This window comes from Mus caroli, unplaced genomic scaffold (assembly GCF_978045245.1).
Source record: "Mus caroli unplaced genomic scaffold, Mus_caroli_1 scaffold_10, whole genome shotgun sequence".
Taxonomy (NCBI): Eukaryota; Metazoa; Chordata; class Mammalia; order Rodentia; family Muridae; genus Mus; species Mus caroli.
Window position 1 is genome coordinate 4,248,944 of NW_028227265.1, and position 16,883 is coordinate 4,265,826.

The following is a 16,883-nucleotide window of genomic DNA, read 5'->3' on the forward strand; positions in this document are numbered from 1 at the left end:
GGACCAGCTTGCTACTTGCAGGCAAACAAGGGATGCCTTTAGGTTCCGCCTGCTCCTGACTCTCATTCTGGATGCTGAGGTGTGTGACGGTCTCCACACAAAGGCTTACAGGGCACACAACAAGGAAGTCGTTGCTCTATCAGTAATTTAAATGTTGCTGGGAAGCTCTTTGCTCTTCTTCATGAGAACGCAGATGAGGCAGCCTTGAATAACTGGCCGATAGGTAAGACCACAGCCCAGAGTCTGTATCATCACGGGCCAAACCTGCAGTTGCTCTGTGTATACAAATTGTATCTCTCCCCGTTTGTTACTGGCACAGCCCTTTGTCCTGAAGTGCAAGCACCTGGAAACTCCAGCAGCAACCAGGCTGTGGAAGGTAGGTGCCCAGGCAGCCGGATGCACTGTCTGAGCTAGGCAATGGTGGCATGTATTTGCTTCTCATAGTGAGACCCATAGGCTATACATTGGTCATGTATATCCTGCATTTTCCTACACAGCATCCCCACCCCCTAGCTGTGTCCCACAGTGGGTGGGAAGAGACAAGGTGGGTGGTGAGAGCCAGGCCTGGCAGGTGATAAATTCACTTTCCTCCCGGGGTCTAAACTCTTTGAGAAGCCTCTCACCCTCTTCATCCCCGCAGCCTCCAGCTGAAGCCTGTGGGAGTGTGCTAGCTAAATTGGGATTGTTATCGGAGGCAGATTTATTATCCCTGTGCATCCTTGGTCCTGCAAGATCGATAGCCTGGGGCATTCCCTGCTAGCTGCCAGGCTGATGTAAGAAAACAACTCACAGAAAACAATGTCAAAGGCCTAGACAATTCTTCAAAATTTAACCACCTAAAGGAGATCGTTTCTTTTAAAAATAAAATAAACTTGAATGAGTTGGAGAAGTGTAATCTATCCTCAAGCCAGGAAACGACACAGACAACCTGAAGACTCTCGTCTGTGAATGCCTGGAAGAGGGAAGTGGCTTCCCACTTAGAACAGCATCAGATACAGCCACACCTAAGGACACCACACCCGCTTGAGCTAACACATCACAGAAGCAGCCGTCCTGTAGTGTTGTCTTAGGAAGATGAACATGATGCGGTGGAGGAAGGTGTAGGACTCCAGACCCTTCCCCAGACCCCACTCCACTCCCAAGTGCAGGCTCATCTCCTGGCTCTGCCAGACACTTCCTTTTAGAATGGGTGGACAGCATCAAATGGCTAAGGCTGTTGGGGAAGGGTTTCTGAGCTGTATTCTGCACAGAGATGCAATATTCAAAGTTCCGTTAGCCCATCTCTGCCTCAGTTTACCACAGTGATTTTGTCTGGTTGTTGGAGGGTTTCTTAATCACTTGGGAAAGGTCTCAGATATGACCAAGGATGACACTGGGACACAAGTACAGGTCAGAGAGTCAGCTACACCACACATCCCTAGGCAGCTGCGTGTCATGGACTTGAACTGTAGCCTGATGCCGTGACAGGTGGTGGGGACATGCTCAGCCAGGTCCCCATCATCTGAGTCATCCAGCTGGAGCCCAGGTCACCCCATCCTGTTGGTATATTTTTATATCCTGAGGCTTGGGAGACAATTCCCTTCCGAGGTGATCCATCCGAGCAAGGCTTAACACCGGGAAGTCTGACAAAGCCCTGGGTTCCATCTACATAAGCCAGGCACAGTGATGTACACACCTGTAGGTCAGCTTTCAGGAGATGAAGGCAAAAGATCAGTTTAAAGTCACCTTCAGCGACAAAGGAGGTCTAAGGCCAGCCTGGGCTACAAGAAATCCTGTCTCAAAAAAAAGCTCAGGCGGGGTTGCTAGCGTTCCCTTTGTGTTTCAACACCTTTCCTGGGAGGCCTGGAGAGGCTCGTGTGATTCTTTGAGGGTTATAGAAAGATCAAAGTCAACTGTGGCACCTCACTGGGTACTGTGGCAGCACACTCAGGTCCTGGGCCAAGTCTGTGTGGTCCTCAGCTCTTAGGGAGGTACACAGAGACACATAAATGTGGCCAAGGGGCTGGAGAGATGCTCAGGGGTTAAGGGCACAGGCTGCTCTTCCATCACGCACATGGCAGTGACAACTGTAACTCCAGGTGCAGGGGCTCCAATGTCATTTCCTGTTCCCCCAAGGCACTGCGTGCACTCGGTGCCGAGACTTACACGCAGGCAAAACACCCAGACACATAAAATAAAAATAAACAAAATACATAATTTTAAAAAAAAAATATTGTGAGTTGAGAAGTCTGTAAGAGCACATCCAGAGCAGAGCCCCTGCTGAGGACTTCCTGGAGAAAAGGATTACCAAGGGCACACAAAGCATTGACAGATGACTGAAGGATCCTGGGAAATGTGAACGGCTGCACCCGTTAAAGTTTGAGAAGTGGATTTACAGTCTCGTGTATCTTCCGAGTTAGATAAGGTTGTCTAGGGCTGGCGAGATGGCTCAGCGGGTAAGAGCACTGACTGCTCTTCCTAAGGTCCTGAGTTCAAATCCCAGCAACCATATGGTGGCTCACAACCATCCATATGAGATCTGGTACATCCAAAGACAGCTACAGTGTACTTAGATTTGATAATAAATAAATCTTTGGGCCTGAGTGAGCAGGGTCAACTGGAGCAAGCAGGGTTGACTGGAGCGAGCAGAGGTCTTAATACAATTCCCAACAACCACATGAAGGCCCACAACCATCTGTACAGCTACAGTGTGCTCATATACATAAAATAAATAAATAAATAAATAAATACATCTTTAAAAAAAGATAAGGTTGACTAACAACAATCACTTTAGATATCTCCTTACTCTTTCTCATTAGAATGTAGTACCCTTTACCATAATTGTCAAAAAATTAAACTCCTTCAAAACTTACCCTAGCTGTTTGGTTTGGAGTTTTCAAAGAAGTATCTTACCCTATTAACTCAGGCTGGCTTAAATCTCATCATGTGTCTGAAGGTGGCCTTGAACTCAAAGTAATTCTCCTGCCTCAGCTCCCCAAACACAAAAAAGTCCCTATTTGTACTTTTAAGTTTTTTGCTTATGTGTATGTGTGAGTGTGTGTATGTGTATGTATATGTGTGCATGTGGGGTGTATATGTGTGTGTGTGAGTGTATATGTATATGTGTATATGTGAGAGGGGTGTACGTGTGTATGTGTGTGTATGTATATGTGTGCATGTGGGGGTGTATATGTGTGTATGTGTGTGTATGTGGGGGGGGTGGGTGTATGTATATATGTGTGTGTATGAGATGTATGTATGTATATATGTATGTGCATATGTGTGTATGTGTGTGTGGGTGTGTGTATATGTATGTGTGTGTGCATGTGTGAAAGTATATTTGTATGTGGGCAAGTATAATTATATATTGTGTGTATGTGTGAGTGTGTGTGTATAGGGTGTGTGATGGTTTGTATATCCTTGGACCAGGGAGTGGCACCATCTGAAGGTGTGGCCTTGTTGGAATGGGTGTGTCACTGTGGGTGTGGGTATAAGATCCTCATCCTAGTTGCCTGGAAGTCAGTCTTCCACTAGCAGCCTTTGGATGAAGACATAGAACTCTCAGCTCCTCCTGCGCCATGCCTGCCTGGATACTGCCATGCTCCCACCTTGATGATAATGGACTGAACCTCTGAACCTGTAAGCCAGCCCCAATTAAATGTTGCTTTTTTTTATAAGACTTGCCTTGGTCATAGTGTCTGTTCACAGCAGTAAAACCCTAACTAAGACAGGGTGTATATGTGTAAATGTGTGTATGTGTATGTGTGGGGGTGGGTATATATGTAAGTATATATTTGTATGTGGGTACTGTATATGTGTGTTTTGTGTTATGTGTGAGTATGTTATATGTGTATGTGTGAGTATATGTGTATGTATATATGTGTGTGTATGTGTGCGTGTGTAATTTTTTTTTTTTTGGTTTTTTGAGACAGGGTTTCTCTGTATAGCCCTGGCTATCCTGGCACTCACTTTGTAGACCAGGCTGGCCTCGAACTCAGAAATCCGCCTGCCTCTGCCTCCCCGAGTGCTGGGATTAAAGGCGTGCGCCACCACGCCCGGCGTGCGTGTGTAATTTTTTACATTTATTTGACTGTAGGGTTGGGCCTATGTGCTATACAACTAATGTGGAGAGGAAGAAACTTTGCAGGGATTGAACTCAGGCCATCAGATTTATAGAGTGACATTTTTAAAAAATTCTAGAATTTTTGTTTCATAAAAAAAACAGAAATATTATAAGAATGTGCTTTTGTTTTAATCCTGGGTATAGGAAGTGTGGCGGCTTCCGACTGTGACATCGGACTGTGACATTGGACTGTGACATCGGACTGTGACCTGCCTCCTGCACTAGAAGAAGATGGCTTTGCCAACTGCAGAAAGTCTACAGTTGTGTGGTGTTTGGGATTCTGGGAGCTTTTCAGAGGGTACAGAAATGCTAGGGCCCCCGAGAGGTGTGGTCAGAGGTTGTTGGTAATCTAGGGGGGTGGTTGAGGTTTGTTAGTAGCTGTGGTCAAGGGAAAAAAAAAACAAAAGGAAGGGAATCAGAGTCAGGGATTTTCCTAATTCCTCTCTCCCCTCTATTCTTGTTTCTCTCCTATCTAACGTTAGGGGGTGAAATGAGAGGGCAGATAAAGGGTGGGAAAAGAAGAACCCACAAAGTAACACAGACCAGCTATAGACTTGAAGACTTAAACAGCAACTGACTTTGCCTACTAAGCCATTTCACCATCCCCTTCTATCTTCATATAGGATTCTTTAAACTTGTTAATGTTTAAATGCATATTTTAGTAGTAGTATCATGCGAAACTAACAGGACAAAAAAAAACATGGGTTTTTGTTTGGTTTGGTTTTGGGTTGTTGTTGTTGTTGTTTTGTTTTGACACAGGGTTTCTCTCTGTGTAGCCCTTCCTGTCCTGGAACTCATTCTGTAAACCAGGCTCAGAGATTCCCCTGCCTGCCTCCCAAGCACTGGAATTAAACTCCCAGCCCTAGAAAGAGAAGGGGCACAGTGGTTCACAGTGGTTCTGCTAGTTCACACACTCAGTGCAGGTTTTTTTATTGGGGGGGGGCGGGGGCGTCTCGAACCCACAGAAGTCCATCTGTTTATGCTTCCACGTGTTAGATCTAAGAGAGTGAGCTACTACACTCAGATATTATTTTCAAAATTCAAATAAGGCAGAAGACAGACTAAAACATAAGGGCCTGCCGCAAAATCCATCCTGAAGGGTGTTGTTTCCTGATAGGGTGTTCTTTTCCTCTTAACATTTTAAAAGAAAACATGAATTAACAAATACAAGTTTTTTTTTTCTTTTTTGCTATTATAAAAATATTTTAATACAATTTGTTTTGCTTACATAAAAATATTTTTTAAATGAATAAAAGGGACAGGGTTTCTCAGAAGTAGCCACAAGGAGGCAGAAGTTGACTAAAAAATCCTGCATCAGGCAGCATCCACCCCGGTGACCTTTCCTTACAGGAGTTGCTGGGAGATTGTAGTAACAATTTTGGGATTGGTTTTCTTTTAAAAACACAGAAATGCTGTAAGAATGTGGTTTTGTTTTGATCCCAGGTGTGGGATGCGGGGCTACTTCAGATCATCCGCAACAGCTGACTGTGATTTGCCTCATGCTCTAGAAGGGGCATGATTTTGTCAGATGCATAGTTTTCAAGATTGCATGACATTTGGAATTCTGGGGGACTTTTCAGACTGTATATAAATGCTAGAGCCCAAGAGGCAAGGTGTGTTGTTGGTTTGTTGACGTTAGTTGGGGGTTTCTTAAGTAGTTGTGCACAAAGAAGAAACAAGAAGAAATTAGGTAGCTGGGCAGTGGTGGCGCACGCCTTTAATCCCAGCACTTGGGAGGCAGAGGCAGGTGGATTTCTGAGTTCGAGGCCAGCCTGGTCTACAGAGTGAGTTCCAGGACAGCCATGGCTACACAGAGAAACCCTGTCTCGAAAAAAAAAAAAAAAAAAAAAAAAAGAAAAGAAAAGAAAAAGGAGGAGGGGTAGGAGGAGGAGGAAGAAATAATTAGGTATCCTGACGTGGAAGATCAAATTTGCCCCAAGGAACTCAATGCCCCTAATCGCCAGGAAGTAGTCTAATTATGATGTCACTCTTTCTGACCCCTGACTTTTTTCAGGGATCTCTCTCCTTTCCGCTCTATCTCTCTCTTTTTTTTTTCTCTCTCTCTCTTCTCCAGAGTTAAGGAGTTGAAATGTTGAGAGAGAAAAAAAGGTAGAGAAAGATGGAAAAAAGAAGCCACAAAGTAGCAGAAAATCAGCTACAGGAGGTCGTGACTTTCCCTGGGTCCTCTCTCCACGTGCTGGCATCTGGTCTCCAGATCTTTGTGTGCAGAGCCTGGGGCTCGCTCAGCCTGCGCAGACAGAGCCTCAGCACCAATGGCTCGCCTTCTTGGGAGCAGGAAGAGGCTGAAGGTAAACAGCTGCTCATGAAGACTCGGAGGAGTAGGGAGCCTTCAGCCACTGACTCTGGTACCGCCGAGAAAGGAGACAACTGGGAGAGAGAGGCCTGCCTCTTCCTCCACAGCAGAGCAACCTGGGTCCATCTCTAGACCAGGAACGAAAAGCTAACCAACTTCTGCGCCAGAGGCCAGGTAGCAGGCACTTTGCTCACAAAACTCCCTCCCAGTCTTAAGTCACATGTTGATCTTTGCAAGAAAAGTGATCAATAAACTGATCATTTTAAATTAATATAAGTCTTACCTACAGTAAAAAAAAAAAAAAATTTTGTTTCTCTTTCTCTCTCTGTCTGTCTGTCTCTGTGCCTCTCTCTCTCTCTCTCTCTCTCTCTCTCACACACACACACACACACACACACACACATACAGAGAGTTCTTGAATGATACCTAGACCAGCCTTAAAGTCACAATCCTGCTTCAGCATCTTGAACTGAGATTCCAGGCACAAGTCACAATGCCTGACTTAACATACCCTTAAACACAACAAAGAAGTTAAGGACACAGAAAAGTGCATGTGTTAAAGTATGAAAACTGGGCAGGAAATTCGAGTTTTGTTTTTTGGTTTTTTTTTTAAACAAATGTGTTAATTTGGAGGGAAATGCGTGCGGTCGCACACTTCCTTCCAAGGAGGCTGGAGATCAGTGAGCAGCCGGCTTGAGGGGCTGGAGCAGCACAGTGATGGAGGAATCCCCCAAGGGCTCTTGAAGGCTCGTCTGAGCTGTCAGGGGCTTCTCCAACGTGAAGGAGCAGGTCCCCGTTCCAGGAAAGAGGTCATATGCAAAGAAATGATACCCAAATTATGTAGAGAGGTCAAACACCAGCTTGGCAATGGAACAAAGAAAACTTGACATCAAAACTCTTTGGCCTTCTTTGCTAAAGTAAATTTGGAGCTAACCAGCTTTCAAGATTTTTCCGGGTTTTTTTTTTTTTTTCCACAATGATGAGACAAAGGAATTACACTTAAGATAAAAACCAGATGTGAACGTTTGCTGGTCTCTTGTCCTTGTGCTTCTTAATTACAGCTGTGATTCAGCATCCCGGGAGCTGAGGGTTGGGGGGTGCGCACGGGGGGTGGGGTGCTGGTGAATCTTGCTCCCTGTGGCTTGATGTTGGTATTTGAGGCTCAAATATGAGCCCAGCTGGATCCTACCCCGGTCTAATGCAGTTCTCTATGCTGAGTATTCCTGACTTGCGGATGCTTTTGGCTGCTCTCACAGTGTGTTAGGAACAATTCTGTAAAGATTTTAAAGAAAAATCACAGGGCCATAGAAATTCCATCAGTTTAAGTTAATACTGGGCCTACCCACGTGGGTGCCGCCATCCCTTTCCTGACAGGCCAGGGCTGCTGCTCAGCAGTTGAACTGCAGAGGGAATCACTTCTGTATGTGCCCTAGGGCTGTGACATCAGGAGCACGAGAATAAGCAGGACTCACCCATGTCCCTTCAGGACCTCCATCTGACTACATGAGGATCAAACTCATGTTTGTGGCCTGCTGGTTGCTGAATGAAACTTAAAACTACATAGTAACCAGCAAGTACAGAGAAGAAAGGGGTTGTGTGCCCCAGGAGGCTGGTCGGGCTTAGTGGAGACCCCAAGCAAAGAGGCCGCATTTGTGAAAGGCAGAAGGACAGAATTAGAAATAACTTTATGTCTGCATGAACACATTCATTTCTTGTTCTTCCTTACTCAAAAAAGTTAACTGCAGGGTGATTACAAGCACCATCAGACATCTCTGAGTCACTCGTACCTTCAGGTTTGGGGTTTTTTTTTGGGGGGGGCAGGTTATGTTTGTTGTTGTTTGTTTTAGACAAGGTCTCACTATAGAAGTACTAACCTAGAACTAGCTACGTAGATCCGGATCTTCCTGCTTCTGGCTCCCACATACTGGGATTAAAAGTGTGAATTGCCACACACACAGCTATCTCCAGGTTTTCATACGAGTGCTTCCCTTTCATAACTGGCTGGGGGACTGTGGGGTAGGGATGATGGGGGGATGGGGAGGAGGCAGAAGAAGTGGAACTGGCTCTGTTAGTAAAGTGCTTGCTGTGCAGGCATGGTGACCTGAGCTTGCCCCCCACCAAGCACCACATAAACACAAAACAACAACAACAAAATGCCAATATTGTTTGGCCATGCTTGTAATCCCACTGTGCAAACAGCAGTGGATCTGTCTTTTAGGTAGCCTAGCCCACCTCGACAGCCCCAGGCCAGTGAAGAATCTTAGCTCAAAAAAAAAAAAAAAGGGGGGGGGGTGGTGCTAAACCAGAGGTGGTGCTGCAGTCTTTAATCTCTGCAACCAAGAATTTCTGTGAGCTCCAGGCAATCTTGATCTACATAGTGAGTTCCGGGACAGTAGGGCTACATAGTAAGACCCTGTCTCAAAACAGATAAACAAAACAAGAAACAAAGGTTCCAGGAACCACCTCTGGCGGACTCGTTTGTATCTATGCATATGAACACATATGCATAAACACAGATATGCTCACCCATACTAAATGGACAAGATCTGGGTGTGGTGGTCCGTGCCTGTACTCCCAGCACTCAAAAGGCTGAGGCAGATGGAGTGAGTGACTCTGATTTTTAAAAAAATCACACACACATATACACATACATACACATACATACATACATACACATACATACATACACACATACACACATACACACATACATACACACATACAGACACATACACACACACAAACACACACACACAGACATACATACACACATACATACATACATACACACATACACACACACACACAGACATACATACACACATACATACATACATACATACACACATACACACACACAAACACACATACATACGCACACAAACACACACACATACAGACACATACACACACACAAACACACATATATACGCACACAAACACACACACACACAAACACACATACATACGCACACAAACACACACATACAGACACATACACACACACAAACACACATACATACATACGCACACAAACACACACACACACACACAGCAGCCAGGCCTCTAGATATTTCTGTAGTATGAAAACTGCACAAGCACCAGACATCCGTGTCATAGAGTATTTGCGAAAGCTTTTTGTCCAGGTCAGTATCTCCTCAGGATTCTCCCTAGAATTCCAAACTTACCAAATCTGTGAACGTTAAACTTGGTCATGTTAGCTGGTGACTGGTGACCATCTCACAACCATCTTTGGGGGTCAATGTTCTACAGTCTCTTCCTGCGGAATTGCCAAACTTTATGGAGCACAGACTAGACTTTATCTAGAGTCTACAAGGCTAGGCTCCAACTCGCCCACACCACAACTCTCTAGCCCATTCTTCGGGTCTTGCTGTTAAAAATCCTTCATTCTCACAGTCCCAGTGACAGAAGTCACAGTCAGAACTGGCTGATTTGGGCAAGCACTCAGGCATACCCCACACAGAACTTCATCTCCACTTAGCCACACTGCAGAGATAACACAGGATCCCGTCCCGTCCAGGGGATCTGTCTGAAATCACCCCCAGGCTATGTTCCTGGAAGCCCGGTAGGTAGCCCTGCCTCCTTACAACATTCTGGTGTGGAACACAGGCTTGCACTACAGCTGGGAACCAGGTGCTAGAATCATGAAGAAGGGTGAAGTCCTTGCTCCCTGGCAGTGGCATTTGGGAACCCAGCTGTCCTTCCCTGGCAGCTTCTAGTCACCTTTGGTTTTGATTAAAATAAATCCGAATGGCTTTAACTAGTGCCACACCTTGAGTGATCCATTTTGTTTGGATTCTTCATATGCAATGCAACTGACAGGAGGCAGGGATTCCCAGCCTTGTGAATCTGAGTGATCTGAGGGAAGCTGGGCATATGGCTGGTTGCAATCCATGAGGGCAACAGCTTCCTGCAAACCTTACCCGGTCAGCACGCCCTCTCTCCCTTATGCATAATGGATGGTATGATAAAAACCAATCCTGTCTAATCTAAAACAGCCCTTGCTGGACAGTTACAGCAGAATGTCTACTTGATGAGACTTAGTGCCTTAAAACTGTCTGAGTGGGGAAACACAGTGACCTGAAGCCATAGGTCAGCCAGCCTTGATGACTTGATGAGTTCCAGGCCAAACAAAAGGCCCTGTGGTGTGACTATCCAACACTAGCCTTGACTCTGGCCTCCACCAGCAGGCACGGCACAGGCTAGTTATTGCCCACAGGTTTGTCTTCTGTGTGTCATAGATCTTCCCCACCATCCCTGCCCATGCCTGGCTCCTCCATACCCTGTAATCTGAACAGTGTCTGTGTCTATTTGGGATGCAGGCTGACCATCATCGTTCTGAGACCCAGGCTAGCTCAGGATGAAGAGTGTGTACAGAGGGGAAGCGGGGCTCAAAGAAAGAAAGAAACTCATCCTTCAATGTCCGCCTCTTGCCAGTGGCAGCCGTGGTGGGGTTGGGCACGCGCAGTGTACTAGCCTCAGGCTGACCTCTATGTCAGCTTTGTGGGAATGATTCTTTAGTGTGTGTCTTAGTCAGGGTCACTGTTGCTGTGGTGAAACTACATGACCCAAAGCAACTTGGAGAGGAAAGGGTTTATTTTTATTTCCTATAACAACAGTTACATCATCAAACACATTGAAGGCAGGAACTCACACAAGGCACGGAACGTGGAGGCAGGAGCCGACGCAGAGAGAGGCCATGGAGGAATGCAGGACACCACCAGATTTTTAGTGTGTTTCTCTCTATGGAGTCCTGACAAATGCAGCTCAATTACGCAATGTAAGGCGAACTAACACATGCGTGTCATTAGTGAAGAATCCTGCAACCTGTGTCCTTTCACGTGTTTGCTCTAACAGAACATCCCCTCTCCTGTGGCTGCCTTTCCTTCATGAGTCTGCCTTAGTCTTTCACCTATGTCTACTTCAGGAAAACTTTTACATGTTTGCCCCAGCCAAACAACATCTAACACGACTGACTTTGCAAAGAACCCTTAAGTTTCCACTTCACCCTTGTCTATTGAACAAGCAAACAAAACAAAGATAACGTGGTGGGAATAAATGAGGCAAAGTGGAGAGATCTGGGTGGGGAGTAGATATCGTGTTTAGTCTAACATGACAAGAGACATGGACCATGGTGTATAATGCCCTGTGTTGCCTCAGCTGAGCTTCTCACCTGGACAGATAGATGCCTGTTGGTATCCTCTCCTTAACTCCAAGATTCATTGTGACGCCCTCTCTCCATCCCTGTCTCTACTCAACTTAAAGGAGGCAACTTTTATACAGCTGAGCGAAGTTTACAACGTGAGAAAAGCCCAAGGATGCTTACAAGCCTGGCAGGTTCAACAAGCACGCAGCACCTGCTCTCTTGGGCGATCTGCTGCTCGGTTGTGAAGATTCATACTGCATTTTCTCTTTTATGTTTTATTTCTGTGGAGGCACATATGTACCATATGCACTACACTGGGCACCTGAGTATCAGAGGATAACTTCTGGAAATCAGTTCTCTCCATCCACAATGTCGGTACTGCTGAACCATCTCACCAGCCCAAAGATTCTCTATCTACCTACCTACCTACCTACCTACCTACCTACCTACCTACCTACCTACCTATCTATCCATCCATCTACCTACCTACCTATTTATCTACCTACCTATTTATCTACCTACCTATCTACCTATCTATCTATCCATCTACCTACCTATCTATCTACCTATCACCTACCTATCTATCTATCTATCTACCTGTCTATCTACCTACCTATCTACCTATCTATCTATCCATCCACCCATCCCCATTGTTTGTTTGTTTGTTTGTTGTTTCTGTATACTTCTGGCTGTCCTGGAACTCGTTCTGTAGACCAGACTGGTCTCAAACTCACAGCCTGCCTCTGCCTCCCAAGTGCTGGGACTAAGGTGTGTGTCACTAGGCCCGGCAAGAACTTTTATTTATTTATTTATTATTTTTTTTTTTTGGTTTTTTTTTTTTTTTTTTTTTTTTTTTTTTTGGAGACAGGGTTTCTCTGTATAGCCCTGGCTGTCCTGGAACTCACTCTGTAGACCAGGCTGGCCTCGAATTCAGAAATCCGCCTGCCTCTGCCTCCCGAGTGCTGGGATTAAAGGCGTGCGCCACCACGCCCGGCTCCTTTGAACTTTTAAAAGTGTTAACTGTACAGCGTTTGGTGGTGTCTCCTCCTAGATGCAGGAACGTGAGTATCTGAAAGTAAGTGCAAGCCCGTAGATAATTACAATCGCAGTGCCACGAGACACCCAACGCAAGATGAACTTCTCGCTGGGGATCTTGGGTAGACCATGTGGGGAACGCAGGGCTGAAGCACTGTTCTCCACCGTTGGCCCACGCCAGGAGAGTTCTGTGCTTCCGTTCTAATAACCCCCATGGTAACACTGTCACGTGACACTGTGCTGATGAGGATTTTAAGTAATTCACATCTGTTAATGTCATATTCCTCTAGTCAGGATGGGGCTGGGTGCTGGCAAACAGGGCCTCTGGTCCAAGACACACGCTCTGCTTCCCATGTTGGAAAGTAATCACAGGGCGCCTTTCTCCCCCAGAGCACGTACTGATGCTTTGGAGCACCTGGGAGGCTTCCCATTAGTGGTGATAGGGTTGACGAACTGGGGAGAGACGCTTACTTGTAAACACTTATCTGGGGAACAATGACTTTAAAAGAGATCTGGCTCCTAAGTGTTCTGAAGAAATCCAATTTTTCAGTTAGGTAACAAAAACATTCGTGTCACCTGGCTATTTGGCCTTTAGTGACTTACGTCAAGAAAATCAGGTCAGATGCATTTATGAGAATGTCTGTGTCGGTGGTGTTTACAATAATACAGGTTTTTTTTATTAATTATTTTTGTTTGTTCTAGACAAAGTCTCATTCTTTAGCCTGGCTGGCATCGGATGCATAGTAATCCTCCTGCTTCCTCCTCCTAAGCGCAGGGATTAAAGGCGCGAGCCACAATACCCAGCTAACAAACAACGGTGTATACCCCTTAAACATGCTGTAACAGATCCTGCTGCTTCACAGCGCCTGGGACGTTAGACATCAGCTGTGTAAGCACACTGATTACCAGGGAAATTCATCTATCTGTGAATCTCTTCTGATGAAAAAAATGCATCAGTACAAAATCCTAATCCTTAATTAGCAATAACTATTTCTGTGTACAACTATGCGTGTGCATACATATTTTACATGTATCTAGGATATGTCAATGAAGACAGTATATATGTGTCAGGGTGAAGGAGGACGATCTAATCAGAAAACTACTGGAAAGAGGGCAGACTTCTGGGATAATGGAGGATGAGAGCAGCCTCCAGAGACACCGTAAGTGAGAAGAATCAGGTTAACGACAGTCTATTGTGAAGACTCAGAAACAGGCTCTGTCTGTCATCATGATAACCTGTCTCATTAAGGTATGTGTGCGTATGTATATCTGCATATTTATAGCATGTATGTTAAGTGTGTATGTGCATATCTGTGTCTATGTACGTCTACCAATGTGTAAATGTGTATCTGTATGTCTGTGGATACAAATGTGTAAATGTGTATGTGCCTGTATCTATGTATTTGGGTGTGTGTTTGTGTGTGTTTCAAAATCTCAATATCCTCCATAACTCTCTCACCCGTGATGCTGACGTTTTTTTTAAGATTTATTTTATGTATATGAGTAGACACTTTAGTTGTACAGATGGTTGCAAGCCTTCATGTGATTGTTGGGAATTGAACTTAGGACCTCTGCTTGCTCTGGCCAAAGATTTATTTATTAGTATAAGTTCACTGTAGCTGTCTTCAAACGCACCAGAAGAGGGTATCAGATCTCATTATGGGTGGTTGTGAGCCACCATGTGGTTGCTGGGATTTGAACTCAGTACCTTTGGAAGAGCAGTCGGTGCTCTTACCCACTGAACCATCTCACCAGCCCAATGCTGACTTTCTTACACAGGTCTTGAGGTGACATCCTGCTTTCGTCTGTTGTATCCTCTTTGAAGTCACTGACCTTTATTCAAGTTGGCTATCGATTTCTTTGGCATTTCAACTGGGAACTGAGGACTGCGCTCAACAGTATGCAGACAGTGAGGGTCCTGTGCTCCACAGGGTGCAGATGGTCAGTATGAGGTCAGATAAGCTGTTTTCTGCATGTGGCCACCCCAACGTGAAGATGGGAAACAGAATGGTGCGACCTGAATCCATTCTCTCACGTCTATGTGGCCTTCTTGAACATCAGATCTTGGCCCACTTGATACAGGGACTCTAAAGTCCTGAAATCTGCATCTTCCTGGTTATGCCTAAGACCGGTTGTATTTCTAGTCTGACAAGGGCAGCCTGCTGTCATGTTCACTTAGGAAAACAGAGAGCACTTTGCGTAACCCGCTCAGGAAAGGACTTAACACAGGTGCTTCCAAACAGTGGAAGAGCTGGAGGAAAGGAAGGCTGGGATCGCAGCCAGCAAGGGCAGGAAGTCAGGGGGGTTGCAGAAATTGCAGGAAGCCCAGGTCATAACCTCTGCTGCCTGCAGCCTGAGCAGGTGAGCGGCAGAACAGAGAGGCTCCTGCGAACCCTCACGTATGCCATCTGCTTATGCCAGCCCTTGCTGGTCCTCTGGGGTCCCTTTGTTCCAATGCAGGTGAAACACTGAAGGCAAGCAAGTCACACAGCTATGTCCCCAAGACTCCAGCCCCTTAGCAGGAACTACAAGGGGCTAAAACCAACCAACAGACACCACCGCAGAGTCTAGCAATTTGGTCTTTTGTGCTCACACACTTGGTGCACAGTGGAGCTTCTAAATATACTGTGTTTACACATGAGGTTTGCACCTGTCCTTGATGCCATGGGTGAGAAAGGGGGACAAGAAGGAGATCTCTACCTGACAGGTCCATTGCTATGGTGCCCACTCCTTCAAGGCAATAGTTTGCCTTTGACATCCAACAATTTGAAGTCTAAATGAAAACACCATACCCTATGACAGAGTTAAGAGGAGGAACACACACACACACACACACACACATACACACACCTAATTTATAAAATATATACATTACAAAGAGAGGGGGAAATGTGCTATTCCTAAAGCCCTGTCCCCTGAGCAACTCTTAAGGTAATTATTAGAGCTCACAGTGCGTCCCTCACCTACCCCATGATCACAGCCCCAAAGCGCTGGTTCTAAGTGGGGTAACCCAGCTCTTCCTTCCTGACGGCTCCCTGCCATCAGGATTCTGCCATTTGAAGTGGCCGTTCTTTAGTCATACACACATGGACGTATAATAGGTGTCCCAGAGAAACGCTTTGTGTGTGCACATGCAAGTGTGATTGTGTATGTGCTATGTGTTTTATGAACACGTGCCTGTGTTAAGCAGACAAGGCAGGCAGAGAATGGAAGAAGTTCTTGGACTCCCGTGTTTCATGTTCCCTGGGCATTGTTCTGTCATGGTTTTGGTTTCTTGGTTTTCTGAACTAAGGGGTTTGCACGTGCTAAGCAATAGCTCTACCTGGGCTATTTCCTCAGTCTCACAATATTTAATTAATCTCCATTCACACTCTTAACTGCTGCACCAGCTCGCCAGCTCTCCACTGCTCCTGCCATCGTGCTTTTTAAAGCAACACACACAATACGAAGGATGCAACTTTGTTTTTCTAGATTACTGAGAAAAGTTACAAATTAAGACTTCTTCCAGAAAACAAAAACCTTTAACCTGAATGCTGAGATGGCACAGAGCTGGCCCTCACTTGACCCACATTTTGAGAGGTATCAAGGGGCAGTGTTGCTGTTTGTGTACAGTTTGCTTGTGAACCCAGGTGACACCACTAGCAGGTGCTTATTTTATGGGATCCTGTACAATATGTCCCTGACCATCATGATGGTAAATTATGAACTACAAAGCACATTTCTACTGAAACATAGACTCTGTATATCCAGGGAATAACCAGTTTCTAATCTCCAAATTAAAAAGTGATCCTTTAATGGAGCAAAGGATACAAAGGGAGACATTTGCTCAGTGGGATTTACATGTCTTAAAAAAATATAAGACTGGACATGGTTGTGTAAAACCCCAGAGGCTGGAAGGCTATGAGTTTGTGGCCAGCCTGAACTACATAGGCCACTACATGCATATGTGTGTACATATGCATCTGCATGTGCGCACGCACACATACACACATGTACACATGCATGCATGCACGTGGACACACACCATTTATTAGCATTTTTCCTTTGAGCTGTTCTATAATTATTGGATTAAACTTATTATAAAATGCTATTCTCTGTTTGCAGCAAAATAAAGATTAGGTCTATTGTATCTGCTCTCAGAGACCAATCAGATTCTCTCTTGGGTCCTGTTTGCATGGATATCTATTTTCCACCCTTTTACTTCAATCCACTTGTCTTCCACTCTAACGTGAGTCTCTTTAGACAGAAAGGAGCATGGAGCCATT